A 17,372-nucleotide genomic window follows, 5' to 3' on the forward strand; every position below is an offset into this window, starting at 1 on the left:
CCCCCCCCCCCCCCCCCCCCCCCCCCCCCGCCAACTTCCCCTGAGAAACAACCCAATACACAAACCGAGTGAAAAACACCCTACTGAAAGCAGTTTGTTTTTCTGGTGGCCACTGGCAAAGACCATTCAAGTTAGAGGGCATGTTATTTCCAAGCCCTTGTAAAATGAGATGCAGACTTCTGTGTGTTGGAGGGGGTGGGGAATGGTTGGCCATGTAGTTCCTAACGTGAGAGCAGAGTGTGGAGATGCTGTGTTTAGAGTCAGGCAGAAATTTGTCATCTGAGTATCCAATTAGAAACAACACCAGTTCTCCCTCTCCTTATTGAACGTGATAGCATATCCGATATAAAATTTTGTGGCCGGAGAGGTGCGAGAATTTTTCTTTCCTTCCTTCTGCAGACATCTATGGACCACCTTTTATAAAGCTCCACCCCCTACACTTGGTATCTAAGATGCAGAGGATGCTCATATACTGAGACCCACTTTCAGGTCACCTTCACAATGTGTCACTTTGCCCCTGATCCTGGCCTGGAGGCAGGATTGTCAGGTGTGGTGGGCAGAATAATGCCCCCTAAACATGTCTACATCCTGATCTTTAGAACCTGGAAATGTGATCTGTCACATGGGAAAGGGGAATTAAGTTTGCAGATGGAGTTGAAGTGGCTCATCACCTGACCTTGAATGTGGGGAGATTATCCTGGATTATCCCAGTGAGCCCAATGTACTCACAGAGTTTTTAAAAGTAAAAGAGACTAAAGAGATAAAACCAAAGAGAACAAGAGCCAGACTCTGCCCAGTGTTGCTGGCTTTGAACATGGAGGAAGGGGCCACATGCAAGGAATGTGGGCTGCCTCTAGAAGCTGAGAAGGGCAAGCAAGGAAACAGATTCTGTCTTAGAGCCTCTGGGAGGAACACGGCCCCGCCAACACCTTGACTTTAGCCCCCATGAGACCCATTTTGGACTTCTGATCTCCAGAACTATAAGACAATAAATGTATATGTTTTAAGTCACAAAGTTTGTGGTGACTTGTTCTAGCAGCCATGGGAAACTGATACACGGGAGGAGGACCATATGCCTGGCGTATAGTGAGTAGATTAGTTGTTAGCAAACATGGCTGCATATGAGAATCACCTGCAGGGGTTTAAAAATGCTGATCTCTGGATCCTGGAACCCCGAAATTCCAGGGGTGGAATGAGTCTAGGGTGGCCTGAACATGGTCATTTTGCAGGTTCTCCAGGTGACTTGGATCCGCAACCAAAGAGGTGGAGTGCTGGTTTAGGGCATAAGCTTTGGTATTGGATAAACTTGGCTTCCAGTTGAGCACCTGTGTTGGGCCAGCTAGGTGTGTGAGCAAGTTATTCTCTTAGCTTTAGTTTCCCCATCTGTTATGTGGGGATACTGTGAACGTCTGCCTAGGGTTGTATGATCCTTACGTCTTAAAGGGCGTGTATCTTTCTCATGGTGATTGCTTAATAAAGGGTAGCTACTGTTTTGAGTCTTATGATGGTTGGGATGCACAGAGGTAGATTAACCAGATGAGATAATATTAGGCACAGAGCCTGGCTGATTTCCATGGCTTGTATTCACAACTACTCTCTGAAGAAGCTTCTACCATTACACCCTTTCCATGGAGGGTTGAGAGGTTCAGGAAAGGTCAGCAGCTCTTCCAGTTGCACAGGTAATAAGCCCGGAGTCAGGACTCGAACCTGGGTCTCGCTCTGAGTTTGGGGCCATGCCTGCTTGCCCCATGTAAGGCTTGCAAGGCCGGTGTGTAGGAACGTGGAAGCTGGCAGCTGCATGCTCTCGAGCCCCCTTTGGCGGCATTTCACAAGCCATTGCCAGTGTCAGTCCCCGGGCTGGGGGTGGCATTTTGTACTGGATTCGGTCTCTGCACGATAAAGCATATTGCCCTGTTGCCTGCCGTCACGGAAAAGGAGGTTGAAAGCCATGGGAATGATGATTCTTAACAGTTATAGGCTGTTTGCCTCTGTCTGCCGTTTAATCTAATCTCAGGTTCAGTTGATACTATTGATTAGGTTCTTTTCAAAACGGTATGCGGCATATGGGGCTTCTCTGTGTGGGGTAAAATGTTATTCTTCTCCTCCATGAGTTGAGAAGAAAAGGTGAAAGTATACAATTAATTTGCCTGCACTTTCTCGCAAATTGTATGCTGGATTTCTGTGAAATGCTGTATGGAACAATATCCCAAGCAAATTATTGTTATTTACTGTGACTTTTGCCTGCGTATTTAAAGTCAACAATTATGTTTCCTTTCTGTGCTTAATGGCCTTTGTACAACATTTTTAGAAACTTGGTCAGGTGTCACTAAGAAAACCTGTGCTTGGACCCTGTGATTCTTGGGAAACAAATTAACTATATCAGAAGTAACAACCAAGCCCTGTTTCCAAAGGAAAGAACCCAACCCATTGGGGCAAGCTCCCCTCTGCCTTCCTTTAAGGTAATTAACTATCTGTAGGCCATTGCCCTGAAACTCATTTGTTTTAGGCAATATATAATCTTTCGTCATCCTTGCTGTTGGTATCACTGAGAGCGAATAATAAAATTGAATTTGATCATCTTAAATTCTTTTCTCTTCACATTGCATGCATTTGGATGGCAGTTTTGGCACCTTTGGAATTCTGTCATTCCTTGGGTCCTTTAGAAAAGAAATTCTTCGAAAATGGACGTTTAGATGACACAGGATGGTACATTAGTTTCAGGTATACAACATAGTAATTAGGCAATCATATACATCATACAGTGCTCACCAGGGTCAGTGTGGTCACCATCTGTCACCATACAGTGTCATTACAGTATTATTACAGTATTATTGACTCTATTCCCTTTCCTGTACTTTTCATCCTGTGACTTATTTATTTTATAACTGAAAGTCTGTACCTCTTACTCCCCTTCACCGATTTCGTCTATCCCCCACCCCCCTCCCCTCTGGTAACTACCAGTTGATTCTGTATTTATGAGTCTATTTATGTTTCTTTGGGATTTTTTTGTTAGCTCATTTGTTTCACGTTTTAGGTTCCACATATAAGTTAACTTATATGGCATTTGTCTTTTTTCTGTCTGAGTAATATTCCTTTGTGCATGTGTGTATACACACCACCTCTTCTTTATCCTTTTATCTGTCAGTGGACACTTGGGCTGCTTCCATAGCTTGGCTACTGTAAATAATGCTGCAGTCAACATAGCGGTGCGTAGGTCTTTTTGAATTAGCATTTTTGTCTTCAGGCCAATAACCAGAAGTGGAATTGCTGGGCTATATGGTATTTCTACTTTTAATCTCTTGAGGAACCTCCATACTGTCTCCCACGGCAGCTGCACCAGCTGACATTCCCACCAGCAGTGCATGACAGTTCCCTTTTCTCCACATCCTCTCCACCACTCGCTGTTTCTTGTCATTTTCATACTAGCCATCGTGACAGGTGTGAGGTGATCTCTCATTGTGGTTCTGATGTGCATTTCCCTCATGATGAGTGATGTTCAGTATTTTTGCATGTGCCTCTTGGCCATCTGGGTGTCTTCTTTGGAGAAATGTCTATTCAGGTCCTCTGCCAGTTTTTTTTTAAATTAGAGTATTTGTTTTCTTGGCGTCGAGAGGAAACTCTTTCTATATGTGTATCACATCAGTAGTTCTCTAATCCCAGCCCAGATCCTGAAATAATGCTCTCCTTTTTGTGTTCCTCTTACTTTCATTGCCGTGTAGCGGCCATCAACCTGAAGATTTTTAGTGGTGAGCTGTGTATTTTTTTTTTTTTTTAAAGCTGTCTCCGATTTGGAGGTCCAAGCAGGTTTTTTGTTCTATCAGGGGCTCATAGTCCATGCCCTGGCTGGAACTGCCAGGAGCAGCTTATGGCCAGCCACGTGTGCATATGCTAGGGTTTTGTGAATTTGAGGAGATCCAAGTTCATTATTCCCAATTTCCAGGAATTTTGGATTATGACATTTCCATCCAGGAAACAGAAGCAAAGAACCAACAAGCCCCCAAAGCTAGGTTTTCTCTTTTGAGAAACAAAGCTGGCTTTGCTTATCCAATGTCTTATCTAATGAAGAGTATGCTTGGCCAACTGTATGTAAAACGATGACCTGATTGATTGAATGGTTTTCAAATCATCTCGGGAATAAATTGACAGGGGAATGGAAGAGGCGCTTGAGATGTACAGAAGTTAGAGGAAAGTACAAAGACCCGCTGTCTTCTCCTGTGTTCTCTCCACCTTGAAGGACAGTTATTGATATTTTGTCCTCTTTGCTTGTGGTTGTATTTATTTATTTATTTATTTATTTATTTATTTTTAAGATTTTATTTATTTTTATTTGAGAGAGAGAGAATGAGAGAGAGAGAGAGAGCATGAGAGGGGGGAGGGTCAGAGGGAGAAGCAGGCTCCCCACCGAGCAGGGAGCCCGATGCGGGACTCGATCCTGGGACTCCAGGATCATGACCTGAGCCGAAGGCAGTCGCTTAACCGACTGAGCCACCCAGGCGCCCTGCTTGTGGTTGTATTTAAAAGGAATACAACGTTTCAGTTAGAGTCTGGATCCCCTTATATCTATGCTCTTGCCATCCTCAGAAGCAAATGCCATCAGGAGTTGGGGCTACCTCATTCCATTCCATTTTTATACATTTGGTTACACAGAGAACCTATTTTTGAGAGTGTTTAGTTTATAAGTTTAGCTTCAAACTATATTGTATCCTTACTACTTTGTACTTTTTATTCAGCCTTGATTTTGAGAATGGTTAGTGTTCATACGTATAGCTGTAACTTACCTTGCCAAAAGTCTACAAGATACTCTGTCATTGAACCATACCTTGTGCTTATACATTCCAGTGTCGGTGGGCATTTATAATTTTGTTTTTACTGCAGTGAACAGCGTAGGCATGCCTGAGAGTTTCCTTAAGGACCAAGACGTAGAATTACTAGGAGAATGTACTTACCAAGATGTACGGCTCCTCAGTTCGGAACTTGCCTCCACAGCAAGGAGGAAGATGTTGGTCTGTCCTGTCTTCCTGCAAGGAGTCTACAGTCTGGTGAGGAAGTGGAGGAGGATAGCTCTGTCCCAGAACTGCTTATTTGAGCCGGACTGCATTGGTGCCCTCAAGAGGAAGTAATGGTCTGCTTAGGGCTCTAGTATCTTGTAGCAGACAATTCACGACGCATTGTGTCCATTGATTTCATCTGTTTGAGTAGAGAGATCCTACTACATGGTTTGAATGGCAAGAGCCTCGTTTTCTGTTTCAGATAGTGACATGGTTTAGAGAAGGAAGGCATCCACCAGTTAATCCAGCAGGAGAGCCCAGCGAGGGTTGTCCCCACACACAGGCTGGTTTTGAGCTTTCTCTGCCATTCCTTTTGGGGGGCTAAGAGAGCCCCAGAGAGAAATGTTTGAAGCAATGGCACACAAAAACAGAGCGAAAGAGAACAAAAATGTAAGAATAAAAGGGAGGAAGAATTTCTGAGTGAATGAGGCCTCCACTGTTCCTTCTCATCCTGAGGTGTGATATGTAGATCTGTCCCATGCTTAGGCCTGACAGCTTGTGGGGACCAGATGAATTTTTCAGTCAGCATGAGAAATGCCATCCACACCAACTGATACCCTCCCCTGGCAGCTGCCTCACTATCTTTTATCATTCCTCTTGATCCATCATCCAGAGAATGCTAGAAGGCACGAGAATGTAAGTTCCAAATAGGAATTGGTGCCTGTTTTCTATCTTGGTTTATTTTCAAAAACCTTTTTGAACTTTTGAACTGCTGGTACCCATGGGGCACTGTGCAGGGGAGTTGATAAATAAAGATAATGTTGATGTGAGTACAATTTCTTTCATATGTAACTAGAGAAGCATGTGAGTTCCAGATAAGCTTTTCTTAGAAAAATAAAATTCTAAATGTCAAAGTTTTTTGAGTGGGGGTAGCAAGGACTCCAGTACTAAAAGACATCCTCGGACCTTAGCCCGATGAAGGGAGAATCAAGCGGATAGCATATACATCAGTTTGGCTGAAGCCCCTTCTGTTTTCATGGAATTTAGACTTCCCTCCCACTCATGTGTTCTCTTAAAGCCTCTGCTTATTCTAATTTTACTTTCTGTCCTTGTCTGTGATGGTCACTTTCTAATTCCTCCGCCAGTATATTGAAAAATGGGGGAGTCGGTGTCTTAGACAATGTGTGTCATGGATATGGGAGTTTCTTCTTTTCTTCACAAAACTTCTGGAAAAATAATCCAGCTTCTGTTCTCTCACAAGCATCTTTTGAAATTGGACACTTTATATTCGGATAAAAGGAAATGTGAAACATTGATTCTATGTAAATAAATGAAACAGACAAGATCTGTGTCATAAACACCCGATCCAATTAAGTACCTGGTTTTTATATTGTTTATTAAAATTTTGAAACAAATGATTTCAGTGCATTTGTGCCTATCCTGTGCTTAATTAACCAGTGGAGGATTTCAACAAGATTTACCTCAAAATTGAAGATAGAAGTTTTTTTTTAATTTTTTAAAAATTTTTATGAATTCAGCCTCATACCCTCCCAGAAAAGCAATGCACTGCCAAGTGCAAGGTGAAAACTAAAAGCTTATCATTTAGAAAAAATGTCCATGTGTGGAAATAATGGTCATAATTGTTAACATTGGATTAATTAGATTTGGCATCAGTATTTCCCATTTTAACTTTTTATCACTGTTGTCTACATCTTAATTATTTTGGGATGAACAGATTGACGAGGAACATAGTAGGCATTTACTAGATGTTTGTTGTATTAACAAAGGGACATTTTTAAATGACTTGATTGAAAGCTCTTCTCGTGTAGAGATTTCACAATAATGTGAGGGTTCGTAAGATGTGGGGAGGTCCACGTGGCTGGCTGAGGTCCCACATGACATGATTTTGCTCCTGTTAAAGTTTGAGCACGTTGCCTTCCGGGTTTTTTTACTTACATGTTTTAGGTTTATGCGTTTCAAAGGTGGAGATACGGTAAGAGAGGACATTTCTTCATGTTCCACCTCAATAGGCTGTAGATTATCATAAGTTTTACCTCCCAAACCCCCACCCCTTTCTTCTCCCCAAGATGCAACTAGTAGCTCAGTCTGGGTAGATCATAGAGCTCTGGTCTGTGCAGAATCAGGCATTTGATTTTTATTGACTTTGGAGGAATGTATAGGATTTTTAGAACTTTAGCAATACCCAAATAGTTACTTAATTTGAAACCTGCTGGAATTTCTTATTACTCATCTACATGGTGGGAGGTGGTGGGATACAGGATAAATAGCCCCTTGAAAAAAACGCTCTCTTGCATAGTTTTTTCTTCAGTACTTGGGGTCCTTCGAGAATGTATTACCTTATGGGTTGACTCCTGTAGGAATGTGTGTATGTACATACGCACACATCTCCATAATACATGCGCTCATCCATGTACACCAGAGTGTATTCCCATGTCTGTGTGCACACACATGCACTTATATGGTCATTACATTTCCTAAACCCCAGTTGCTCGAGTTTCTTTCCTAACACAAAAAGTCACTTCTACGAAAAGTTGAAAAATAAATATTATAATCAGCGAGGCATCACAAATAACTTTTATGTCTAAATCAAGCTATTAAATGCTTTTTTATTTTTAAGTAGATAGGGGAATAAAATAGCTACATAGTTCATAAAGTGGTATGCTGTTAATGCATGCTGTGCCCAAGAATTATGCCGGCTTTTTACACTCATGAAGTAAAAGCGGATTAGAACTGTGATCACTGTATTACCCTAGATTTCTTATTGTGCATTATATTTCCTTTTTGAGCACCTTTGTCGACTAAATGGCTACTAATGACATAATTACAATTGTTTGTCACCACCATAACGCGTGATTTCCTATCTCATCATGAAGATGTAAGTTAGATAAAAGAGGAGTTTTGGCAGGAAGACAAAGTGCAGTGATTTATTAAAGGCCAGATGTGGTTGTTAAAAGCTTTTCTGCAGAAGGCTCAATTGAGTGATGTGAAAAAGGAATGAAATCGCTCTGCACACCCAGCCTGTGGTTCGTGGTGTGAGTGACATAGTAGCTCATGGAAGCATGACAAATGAGCCACACGTTTTATTGTTGTGTACAAATTTTACGTTGGAATTCAAACAGGGTGAGAAAGGTTCGCATTAGCTTACACCGGCAAAGTAGGTGTTTAAAAGAAACTCGTGAGACTCAAGGGCTGGCAGAGATCCTTCCATTTGTTTCGTGCCTCATAGCGAGAACTGAACTCTCTAACACTTCTGTCCAGCACGGTTCAAAAAGAGCGAGGGAGTGAGCGAGAGGTTCATTTGAGAATTCAAAGAGATCAGAAGCTCGTGGAGACAAGATATTACTTACACGCTGTTGACATACGTATCGCACTCGTGGACTTGACATATATACGCTCAGATTCGATGGATGCTTCTAAGGAAGAGGCACTGTTTCTGGTTTTAGTATTATTTGCACATGCAAAGCTCTGTTAAAATAATGTTAAGACCCTGGAGTGATAGAAGCTGTGAGTGGTTTGAAGAGTGTTCTCGAGCTTTTGGAGGAGGAAGGGGGGGCGGAAATAAAGAAGAAAGTGGTTATTTCTTAAAGTCATGCTCTGGTCAGAAGGTAGTGATCTGTTTCTTTGTACTTGCTCTCCTCTCTTCCCCCCCTCTTCTCTCCCTCCTCTCCTTCCTCTCCCTCTCTTCCTCACCCCCTCCTTCCACTTTCTCCTTCTTCTTCCTTCACTTCCCTGTAAAATTTTGTATGGAAGAGAGTTACACCGTAGGACAGGGTCTGTGTAGTGTGGAACCCCGCACTGGGCTGGACATAGGAATTTTTCTGTCTCTTCCAGGGCGGACAGAAAAGTGCTTTAAGTAGTATAAATGGAAGACTTAGCCTTTTTTTTTTTCTTTTTTAGATGAACTCGGTGAGGCTAGCGAGAGGTTTGTTGGGGTGTTCGTAACACTGCCCTGTTCTCAGTGGAAGGTATAAGGTCCTCCTCATGCTCTCTGTCATGGAAGTACAGACTTGAGAGTTCTTGTACATTTACCATACTTGGTGATTACAGTTTGTAGTGTTTGTCATATTACTTAATGTTTATTCCCCTGTGTCTGGTCTGTAAGTTCCATGCAGGCAGGAATTGTCCTGTCACATTACCTGACACATCATGTACATTTGGGAAGTATTTGTAGAATGAATCACAAGAACCACTTGGACGGTAGCCTGCATTCAGCATATCACTTGGAGATCACCAGCAAATCCATCCAGATAAAATTTTCCCAAACTGCAAATACGTGTCCACGTAAATAACAGAGCCATTTAGATGGCTTGTTGCCATCCCCCTAATTTAAAGTTTGGAGCCTGAGAATCCAGTTAGATCCAGTCCCTTCCAAATTGATTTTTGTCTCCCAGGCATCCATCATGTAATTCCAGAGACTGCCGCTTGATGGCTCATACCCAACCCTTTGACACTTGAGAGGATCAGGTCAGAAAAATTCGCACGTGTTCTCTGTCCCTTGACTGTCTCTTTCACTTAGAATGCACATGTTCTTTATGACTCATGGATTGACCCTTGTAAAGAGAGGACTGAAATGAAAATGCAGGGAGTTGCGTTTCAGAGACAGAAAGTACTTAGAACCAGGGCGGCCTTCGTGGTCGTGAGACCCACACAGCCACCCCAGGCCCTGTGACCCAGAGGGCCCTACCCGTGGTAGAATGTGCTGCTGTCACCATCTTGAAAGTCTTTTTTTTAAGATGTATTTATTTGAGAAAGAGAGCATGAGTGTGGGGAGGAGCAGAGGGAGAGGGTGAGAGAAACGGACTCCCCGCTATGTGCAGAGCCTGGCACGGGGCTCAATCCCATTACCCTGAGCTGAAATCAAGAGTTGGAAGCTTAACTGAATGAGCCACCCAAGTGCCTCACCATCTTGAAACGCTTAACAATTGCACACAAGGGGTCCACATTTTCATTTGACTCTGGACCCCACAGCTTATGTCGGGGGCCCTGCCCGTACATACCTGTTCTTTCGTTGTCACCAGCTGTGACTTTTCAGTTGCGGACTTGCCTTACTCTGCCAGAATCTCTGCTACGTGAAGCCAGGTTGCTCAGGCCTGATCTTACCTGACCAGGGCTCCTAAAGGCTCTATGGAGCGCTTGTTAGAAAGCCTGCCTTCCCTGGACACAAACCAATGGGATAAGAGCTTTGGCCTTGACTCAGACTTCTGGGTTCAGATCCGGGCCCTGCAAGGATCACAGTACTTAAGCTTTCCAGGATCATTTTCCTCATTTGCAAAAACGACATGATAATAGTGTGCCTACATCCTGATCTTGAGATAAGGGCTAAATGGGATAGTGTATAGAAGAAGCTTCCCGGGTGCCGGGCCCAGGGTGAGCACACAGTCAGGGCTGGGTATTTTGGCTGTCATCGGGCAGCACATTTCTGGTGACATCCCCCCCACCGCCCACCCCCAGGGAGGCCCCTGCTCTGTGTGGTCAGTGCTCACGACGTTGCAGGATTGTCACTGTGCTTTGATGCTGTCCTGGGCCGCACCCACGGGTTCTTGAAGCCTGGCACCAGAGTAAAGGGAGGCCTTGACTCAACTCTGCTGACTGCCTCCCTCTCACTGAGACCCTGGTTGCTCCTTCTCCTCTGGGCTTCCTCCTGTGTATGGAATGATTAATTAACGTGAAAAGGGTTTGTATAACCAAACTCAGCACTCTGTAACCCATTTCTGTTTCCCAATGGTTCAAAGTTGTCTCTTACTCAGTGTATCTTTTGCAGGGCATTGAAAACACATTTTGAAGCAGACAAGTAATTCGTAAATAGAATCCCCTCCCCCATTCATACAGAAAATTTGCAAACATTGACCATATCAGAGGGACTTGGGTTCCTGGAGAGAATATGTTATTGGGGACTGATGTGATGTGGGATATGATCCATTCATTTATCTGACAAGTATCTATTAAAGACTTTGTATGTCAGGAGTGTAACTGTTCACAACACCACAAGAACCTTGCTGGTGTGTGGCTGACATCCTAGTTGGGAACAGATACTAAACACAACAAAGAATAGTATCAGAGAAAAGTGCTATGCAGAGAAATAAGACAGGGCAATAGAATAAGACTGCCTCTGGGCCACTTTAGAGAAGGTAGCCAGGGAAGGCTTCTCAGAGGAGGTGATGTTTGAGCTGAGATCTGAATGGCAAGAGGGAGGCAACCAGGAGAAGCGTGGGAGAAAAGTCTTCCAGGCTTAGGAATAACCAGTGCTCAGACCCTAAGGTGCCACAAGCTTGGTGAATTTGAGGAACAGAAAGAAGACCAGTGTGGCCAGAATGAGGTGTACAAGATAGAGAGGGGAAATTGGTTGGGCAAGAGAATTAGTTGGCGCCTGATCTTGGAGTCTGTAGACCATGATCATGTCATCCCTGAGTCTGGTTGCTCTATTATTTTTAAGCTAAAAGAGAACCAGGAATCTGTCCAGTCATAAGCTGTGTAGTTGAATCAATTAAGCAGTCTCCAGGTATTAACTAGAAAGAAAATGGGTGATTTTACCTGGATTTATCCAAAGTAAAATCTGGAAGTATTTTATTAATAAATTTGTAAGCTCTCTTGTACATCTTGTACAAATTTTACGAGAATTTGTAAAATTTGTACAATGGATAATAATTTATCCATTATTCCAGGTATTTATACCTGGAAGTATTATCCAAATGGAGCACTAGAATTGGAGTCCCAAGGTAAGTCTCAGCTGTGCTGGGACAAGCTATTTAGTTTCCCCAACGAATCGTATCATCATGGACTGATAATACCTTTGACACAAGGTTGGTATAATGTTGAAATGACTTAGGGCTCAAGATGACTACTTGGTAAATGCAAAATCGTATGAAGATATTACGTAGCTGTTGTGATTGATAATTCTCAGTTGATAACCTTACCTGCTAAAAATACCTAATTTTTTTAAATTATAAAAATGTATTTTTCTATCCATTAAGGAGTTTTTCTATTACTTGTGGAAAGACCTAGCAGATACATTGATGATGTATATAGTTACCTTATTCAGTAAGTGGTTCCTAGATACTGGTTCACATTGATAGGTACCTGACCTTTTTTTTTTTTTTTTATTCTTATGTTAATCCCCATACATTACATCATGAGTTTTAGATGAAGTGTTCCATGATTCATTGTTTGTGCATAACACCCAGTGCTCCATGCAGAATGTGCCCTCCTCAATACCCACCACCAGGCTAACCCATCCTCCCACCCCCCTCCCCTCTAGAACCCTGTTTGTTTTTCAGAGTCCATCGTCTCTCATGGTTCGTCTACCCCTCCGATTTCCCCCGCTTCATTCTTCCCCTCCCGCTACCTTCTTCTTCTTCTTTTTTTTTTTCTTAACATATATTGCATTATTTGTTTCAGAGGTACAGATCTGAGATTCAACAGTCTTGCACAATTCACAGTGCTTACCAGAGCACATACCCTCCCCAGTGTCTATCACCCAGTGACCCCATCCCTCCCACCCCACCCCCCACTCCAGCAACCCTCAGTTTGTTTCCTGCAATTAAGAATTCCTCATATCAATGAGATCATATGATACATGTCTTTCTCTGTTTGACTTATTTCACTCAACATAATACCCTCCAGTTCCATCCACGTTGTTGCAAATGGCAAGATCTCATTCCTTTTGATGGCTGCATAATATTCCATTGTATATATATATGTATATGTATGTGTGTGTGTGTGTATATATATATAACATACACACCACATCTTCTTTATCCATTCATCTGTCGATGGACATCTTGGCTCTTTCCACAGTTTGGCTATTGTGGACATTGCTGCTATAAACATCGGGGTGCACGTACCCCTTCGGATCCCTACTTTTGGTACCTGACCTTTTTTAAGGTCTGGAATGTGAGAACACATGGCCCCACCTATGGGATTCTGTCTCCTAGATTACTTATCTCTTAGCTGGGCTGACTTTGAAATATGGGAAAGTCCAAAAAGAAGGTTTACTGTTAGTTTTAAGGGCTTGTCTTTAAAGAGGATCACAGTAGTTTTTATAAGACAAAAATTCCGTGCCTTCAAAGATAAATCCTGGTCACCTTGGATTTAGGCTTGTGGAGATGAGTAGTTTACATGTTGTTCTTTGGGAGAAGGTAATTATTGTGGAAATTGGGTCTAGGTAGTTGACATTTATGGTGCAAGAGTCGGCTTTTGTCTCCATCCACCTCTCAGAACTTCTTGCTCTGCTTAGCAGGACATCTGTGTGTGTCAAGGAATCAGCCACAGTAGGGCGCCTGGGTGGCTGAGTCGGTTAAGTGTCCACCTTTGGCTCGGGTCATGATCCTGGGGTCCTGGGATCGAGCCCCAAGTCAGGGGCTCCCTGCTCAGCAGAAAGCCTGCTTCTCCCTCTCCTCCCCGCTTGTGCTCTCTGTCACTGTCTCTCTCAAATAAATAAATAAAATCTTAAAGAAAAAAAAAGGAATCAGCAAGGATAACCGATTCCATTGGTTTGGTTTTCCAAGATTAGTTTCAGGAGCCATGTAAATGGCCCTAGGGAGTCTGAATTTTAAAATCTTACTCTACTCTTTTGATTTCATAGACATCCCTTGGAAAGATGATCTCAGATTACTGGAAGACTTTATTGTTAAGTTTTAGAGAATTTTGCATTCTGCTTAGAAAGTCATTTTCGAGTTTTATTAGAACATTTACTCGCAGTGGTGCTAATTATTTTAAATATGACCCTGGAAATGGGCTATGTCAGCTTGAAAAGACTATTTTTAACAGAATTTGGTTTTAAAGGCAGGTTTTATAGACATTATAGTAATACCATTGTTATCTAATTAGCATCCACTGTGCAAATGTACGTGATATTACAGAGGCAAGTATACATAAAATTATAAATTGTGACATTTTATGAGTTTTTTTTATCATGAGTCTTACACAGTCATCATTACTTAACAGTGTGAAATGTGGCCTTAGACATTACATCATGTAAAGACCAGGAGACCGAAAAAAAAAAAAAAACCTGAGGATCAATTTTTGATTATAATAAAGTTTTAGTATGAGGCATTTCTGAATATGTGTCATGAACATGAGTCATGATTTTCACACCAAACCTGACCTATTATGATTATGTTTCGACTTCAAGGGGTTTTCAGTATTTAAATTCTAAACCTAATTCTAAGGTTTCAAAATGATTCACATTCAAATCTACTTTTATGTTTTATAATTAAATAAGAAAATACTGCTTATACCTACATTTTTACTATTCTTGGACATATTATAATTATTTCTTTAATTTCACCAATAAAATAGCCCATTTCTTCATTAGTAAATTACAAGGCTATCTCAATAAAAGAAAAAAAACTGGTGTAAATGTGGCTTGCCATCTCAAATCGTCACTCAGTGTGGAATTTCCTTTCGTTCTTTTTGTGAAATGTGGGAGATACTTTCTAGGTAAATTAATCCCTTCCAAGCGGTAAAATCACTTCCTTTTTGGAAAGAGTTATTAGAGTCTTCTTCTTTATAATCTTAAATACCACTTATGTTAGAGTGAACAATACATGGGAAAATTACACCAGTTAAAAAAAGAATGATCGCGACCCAGGCCAAGTACATTGCAATTATGTGTTCATGGAAAAGTGAGCTTTCTACCGGGAAAAGCGTGATAGAGATGCCCATGAAATTTCCAAAGTTTAAGTATTTTTGTAAATTAGGTTGTTCCTAGTTAAACAGGTGGCTTTAAAGGCTGGTTTCACTGTTGTTTTAATCATAGTTTAGTTACCATGGAGAAATATGCAAGTTAGCATTTATACACAGAAGTGAAATTTATGCTGCATAGATAATAGCCTAAATTTAGCTTGACTTAAGTTTACCACTTCCTTTTTTTTCAGCAAAAAGAATAATAATATATCACATATATCCATTAACAAGTTAATTTCTTTAAACGCTACTGTTACATTTTTAGAGAATTTCTCTTCTCAGGCATCAATGGACCACTTCTGTCAATGTGGCTTCTTCCAGTGCAGAACAGAACAGAACATATTACATGTGATTTGCTCGAACTGTGTCATCCTTAGGTTTAATAAAAGACTTAGCTAACTTTAAAATCCATCATGTGGTGCAAAACTAATATTTGGACATGTTGCATCTCGTTGGGTTTTGTCAAGGACTATTATTTCATACTGAAAATCTTCAAAATATGTCCAGTGGCTAACGAGGCCAATCGGATCACAGACCCCAGCCATAGTTTTGATGACCATTTGGATATATTTTCTCTAAGGGAAATTCTGAGACAGGTCTTCGTCATGCACCGTTTCGATCTTACTGTCCTCTCAGCTGGGTAATAGATTTTTCACCCTGAATTAAGAGGTTCGTTTGTGTGGAATCCAGCAACCGGGAGCTGCCTTTCCTGCCATTTGCTTTGCCCGATACCTCAGAGCGAAGGCTACGTTTTCAAGGACAAATGTAGTAAAACTGTCTTGATCCAACACGAGGTCCCCCAGCACGGAGAGAGAGCAGCAGATCCCTTTCAACACCAGCTGTTCTCACAGATATAGATTGCTGCAGTGAAATTTTCTTAATATAATTCAGGAAGCTCTAGAGAATTCTCCAAAACAACTGTGCCAACAAGGAAAATGTTGAATTTTTCATCAGCTGCCCAATGCTGAGAGTTAGTGGGCAATCCGTTCATTCATGACCAGATGTTCAGTGTGGTAACGCTCTGCAGTTAACTTGAACCCTGTGGCCTGTTTACCATTGGCTGCAAGGACATTGGCGGCAGCCTGGCATTGGAGAATTGAGGCCCGCACAAGCAAAAGCCCGAAGTGTGTGTCTGTGGGCTCCTGGTTCTCACCAGCGACCAGACAAGGTAGGGAGCGTTGACAGAGGGGAAGGACATCCCATCAATCATTCTCGAGGCAAGAAGAATTTGCTATAGGATTGTATCTTGGGGGAACAGTTGGCAAATTCTTACACTCTTTTTCATTTGGGAAGAAAGGCAGTCTTTGTTTAGTTGGACAGATTTTTTTTTTTCTTTTAACCTGTGTCTAAACCATTAAACTTCTTGTGGTGGGGGCAGTAGGTGTGGGTGGTTAAGACAGTAAGAAAAAGGTTTCTAATTTTAAACTAGGGGAAGTCAATAAAGTTGACTCTTAATACTGACTCCTTACTGGATCCAATCTGGAATTGGGAGTATGTGATATTTTTGCCCTAGGTAAACTTTCTTATTATAGACGGCGAATATTTAGATCTTCCATTCACACAGAGTCACCATTTCCTCCATATACATGTGTTGCACCCAGGACTTTTTTGTGAGCTGTTTTAAATAACAGTGTTGAGGGAAAAAGGGGGAGTAGATGGAGTAGGGGTTTTCAAAGAAACACTGTGATTTTCTACCTTGGAAAGGATTCTTCCTTAAAATGATTAACTGTGTTTGATGCTGGAGTTGCAGCATGCCAGGCACGGGGAGGCAGAATTTCCTAACAGATAGCTCAGACCGAGGGCTCTTTTCTTTTCACCACCGTGGCATTGCACAATACTTTTTTTTTTTAATTGTGAAATATACATGGCATGAAATTGACCAATTTAACCAACTGCGTGATACAATTGTAACTATTATTTCAAAGCACTATGGGCAAAGGAAAGAAAAAAAAATCTTTGTTATTTGACCATTTTACATCTGTGGCTTCAGTGGTACTATCCCAACAAGAAGTTGGCCTTTGTTTACTTGAAACTAGAACAGAAAGTCGTCATGGTGGAAGTGCCTTTTTTTTTTGGAGACTTGGGTGGTTTTTTCTTCCTTGCAGAATCCTTGACTCCCCCTGGCACATCCCTAGTGACAGCCATCCGTGGGGGCACCCAGGTAACTTGGAGGGTCTTTGGGGCAGAAAACCCTTGGACTCGTAATATTTGCGATGGCAGAACTTTCTGCCCTTGGTGTACAAGTTGCAGTGAACACCTCCTTCGCATTTCCTGCTTACAGAGAAAGCAGGTTGCATGTCGCCCCGAGACAGGGACATTCCTCATTACTCCCATTTAAACCTGAACCTTGCCGGCCCTTAGAAGCACACCGAAGGAGTGTGTGTTTTATTTGTCTGGGTGATTTCTTTGAAAAGTCCCTTGGCTTGGGGACTTGGAAAAAGGAGGTTTTGAATTGCGGCAGGCAGGTACTGACTGAGGGCTCTGAGCCGCCGGAGAAGGCACCGGGTTGTTTTCGGGGATGCTGACTTGCTGATAGAAACTCGAGAACCAGTTTACAGTAGCTCTGACACCACGGTTACCTTTCTGCAGTCCCCTCCAGCTGCTGCCCCCAGCCCTTCGGATGCCTCCGCCATGCACACAGTTTGTTCTTGGGTGTGAAAGCAAACAGTATTTGAGTTG

The 17,372-nt window shown here is 42.1% G+C and overlaps 1 protein-coding gene across 1 annotated transcript in view; it reads left to right on the top strand.

The window, feature by feature from the left end:
* FOXP1 (forkhead box P1) overlaps positions 1-17,372 on the top strand; it is a 580,801-nt gene that overhangs the window by 164,160 nt on the left and 399,269 nt on the right. The window lies entirely within an intron of this gene.

The sequence above is a fragment of the Mirounga leonina genome, unplaced genomic scaffold (genome assembly GCF_011800145.1).
Source record: "Mirounga leonina isolate KUSES-001 unplaced genomic scaffold, KU_Mleo_1.0 Mir_94, whole genome shotgun sequence".
Taxonomy (NCBI): Eukaryota; Metazoa; Chordata; class Mammalia; order Carnivora; family Phocidae; genus Mirounga; species Mirounga leonina.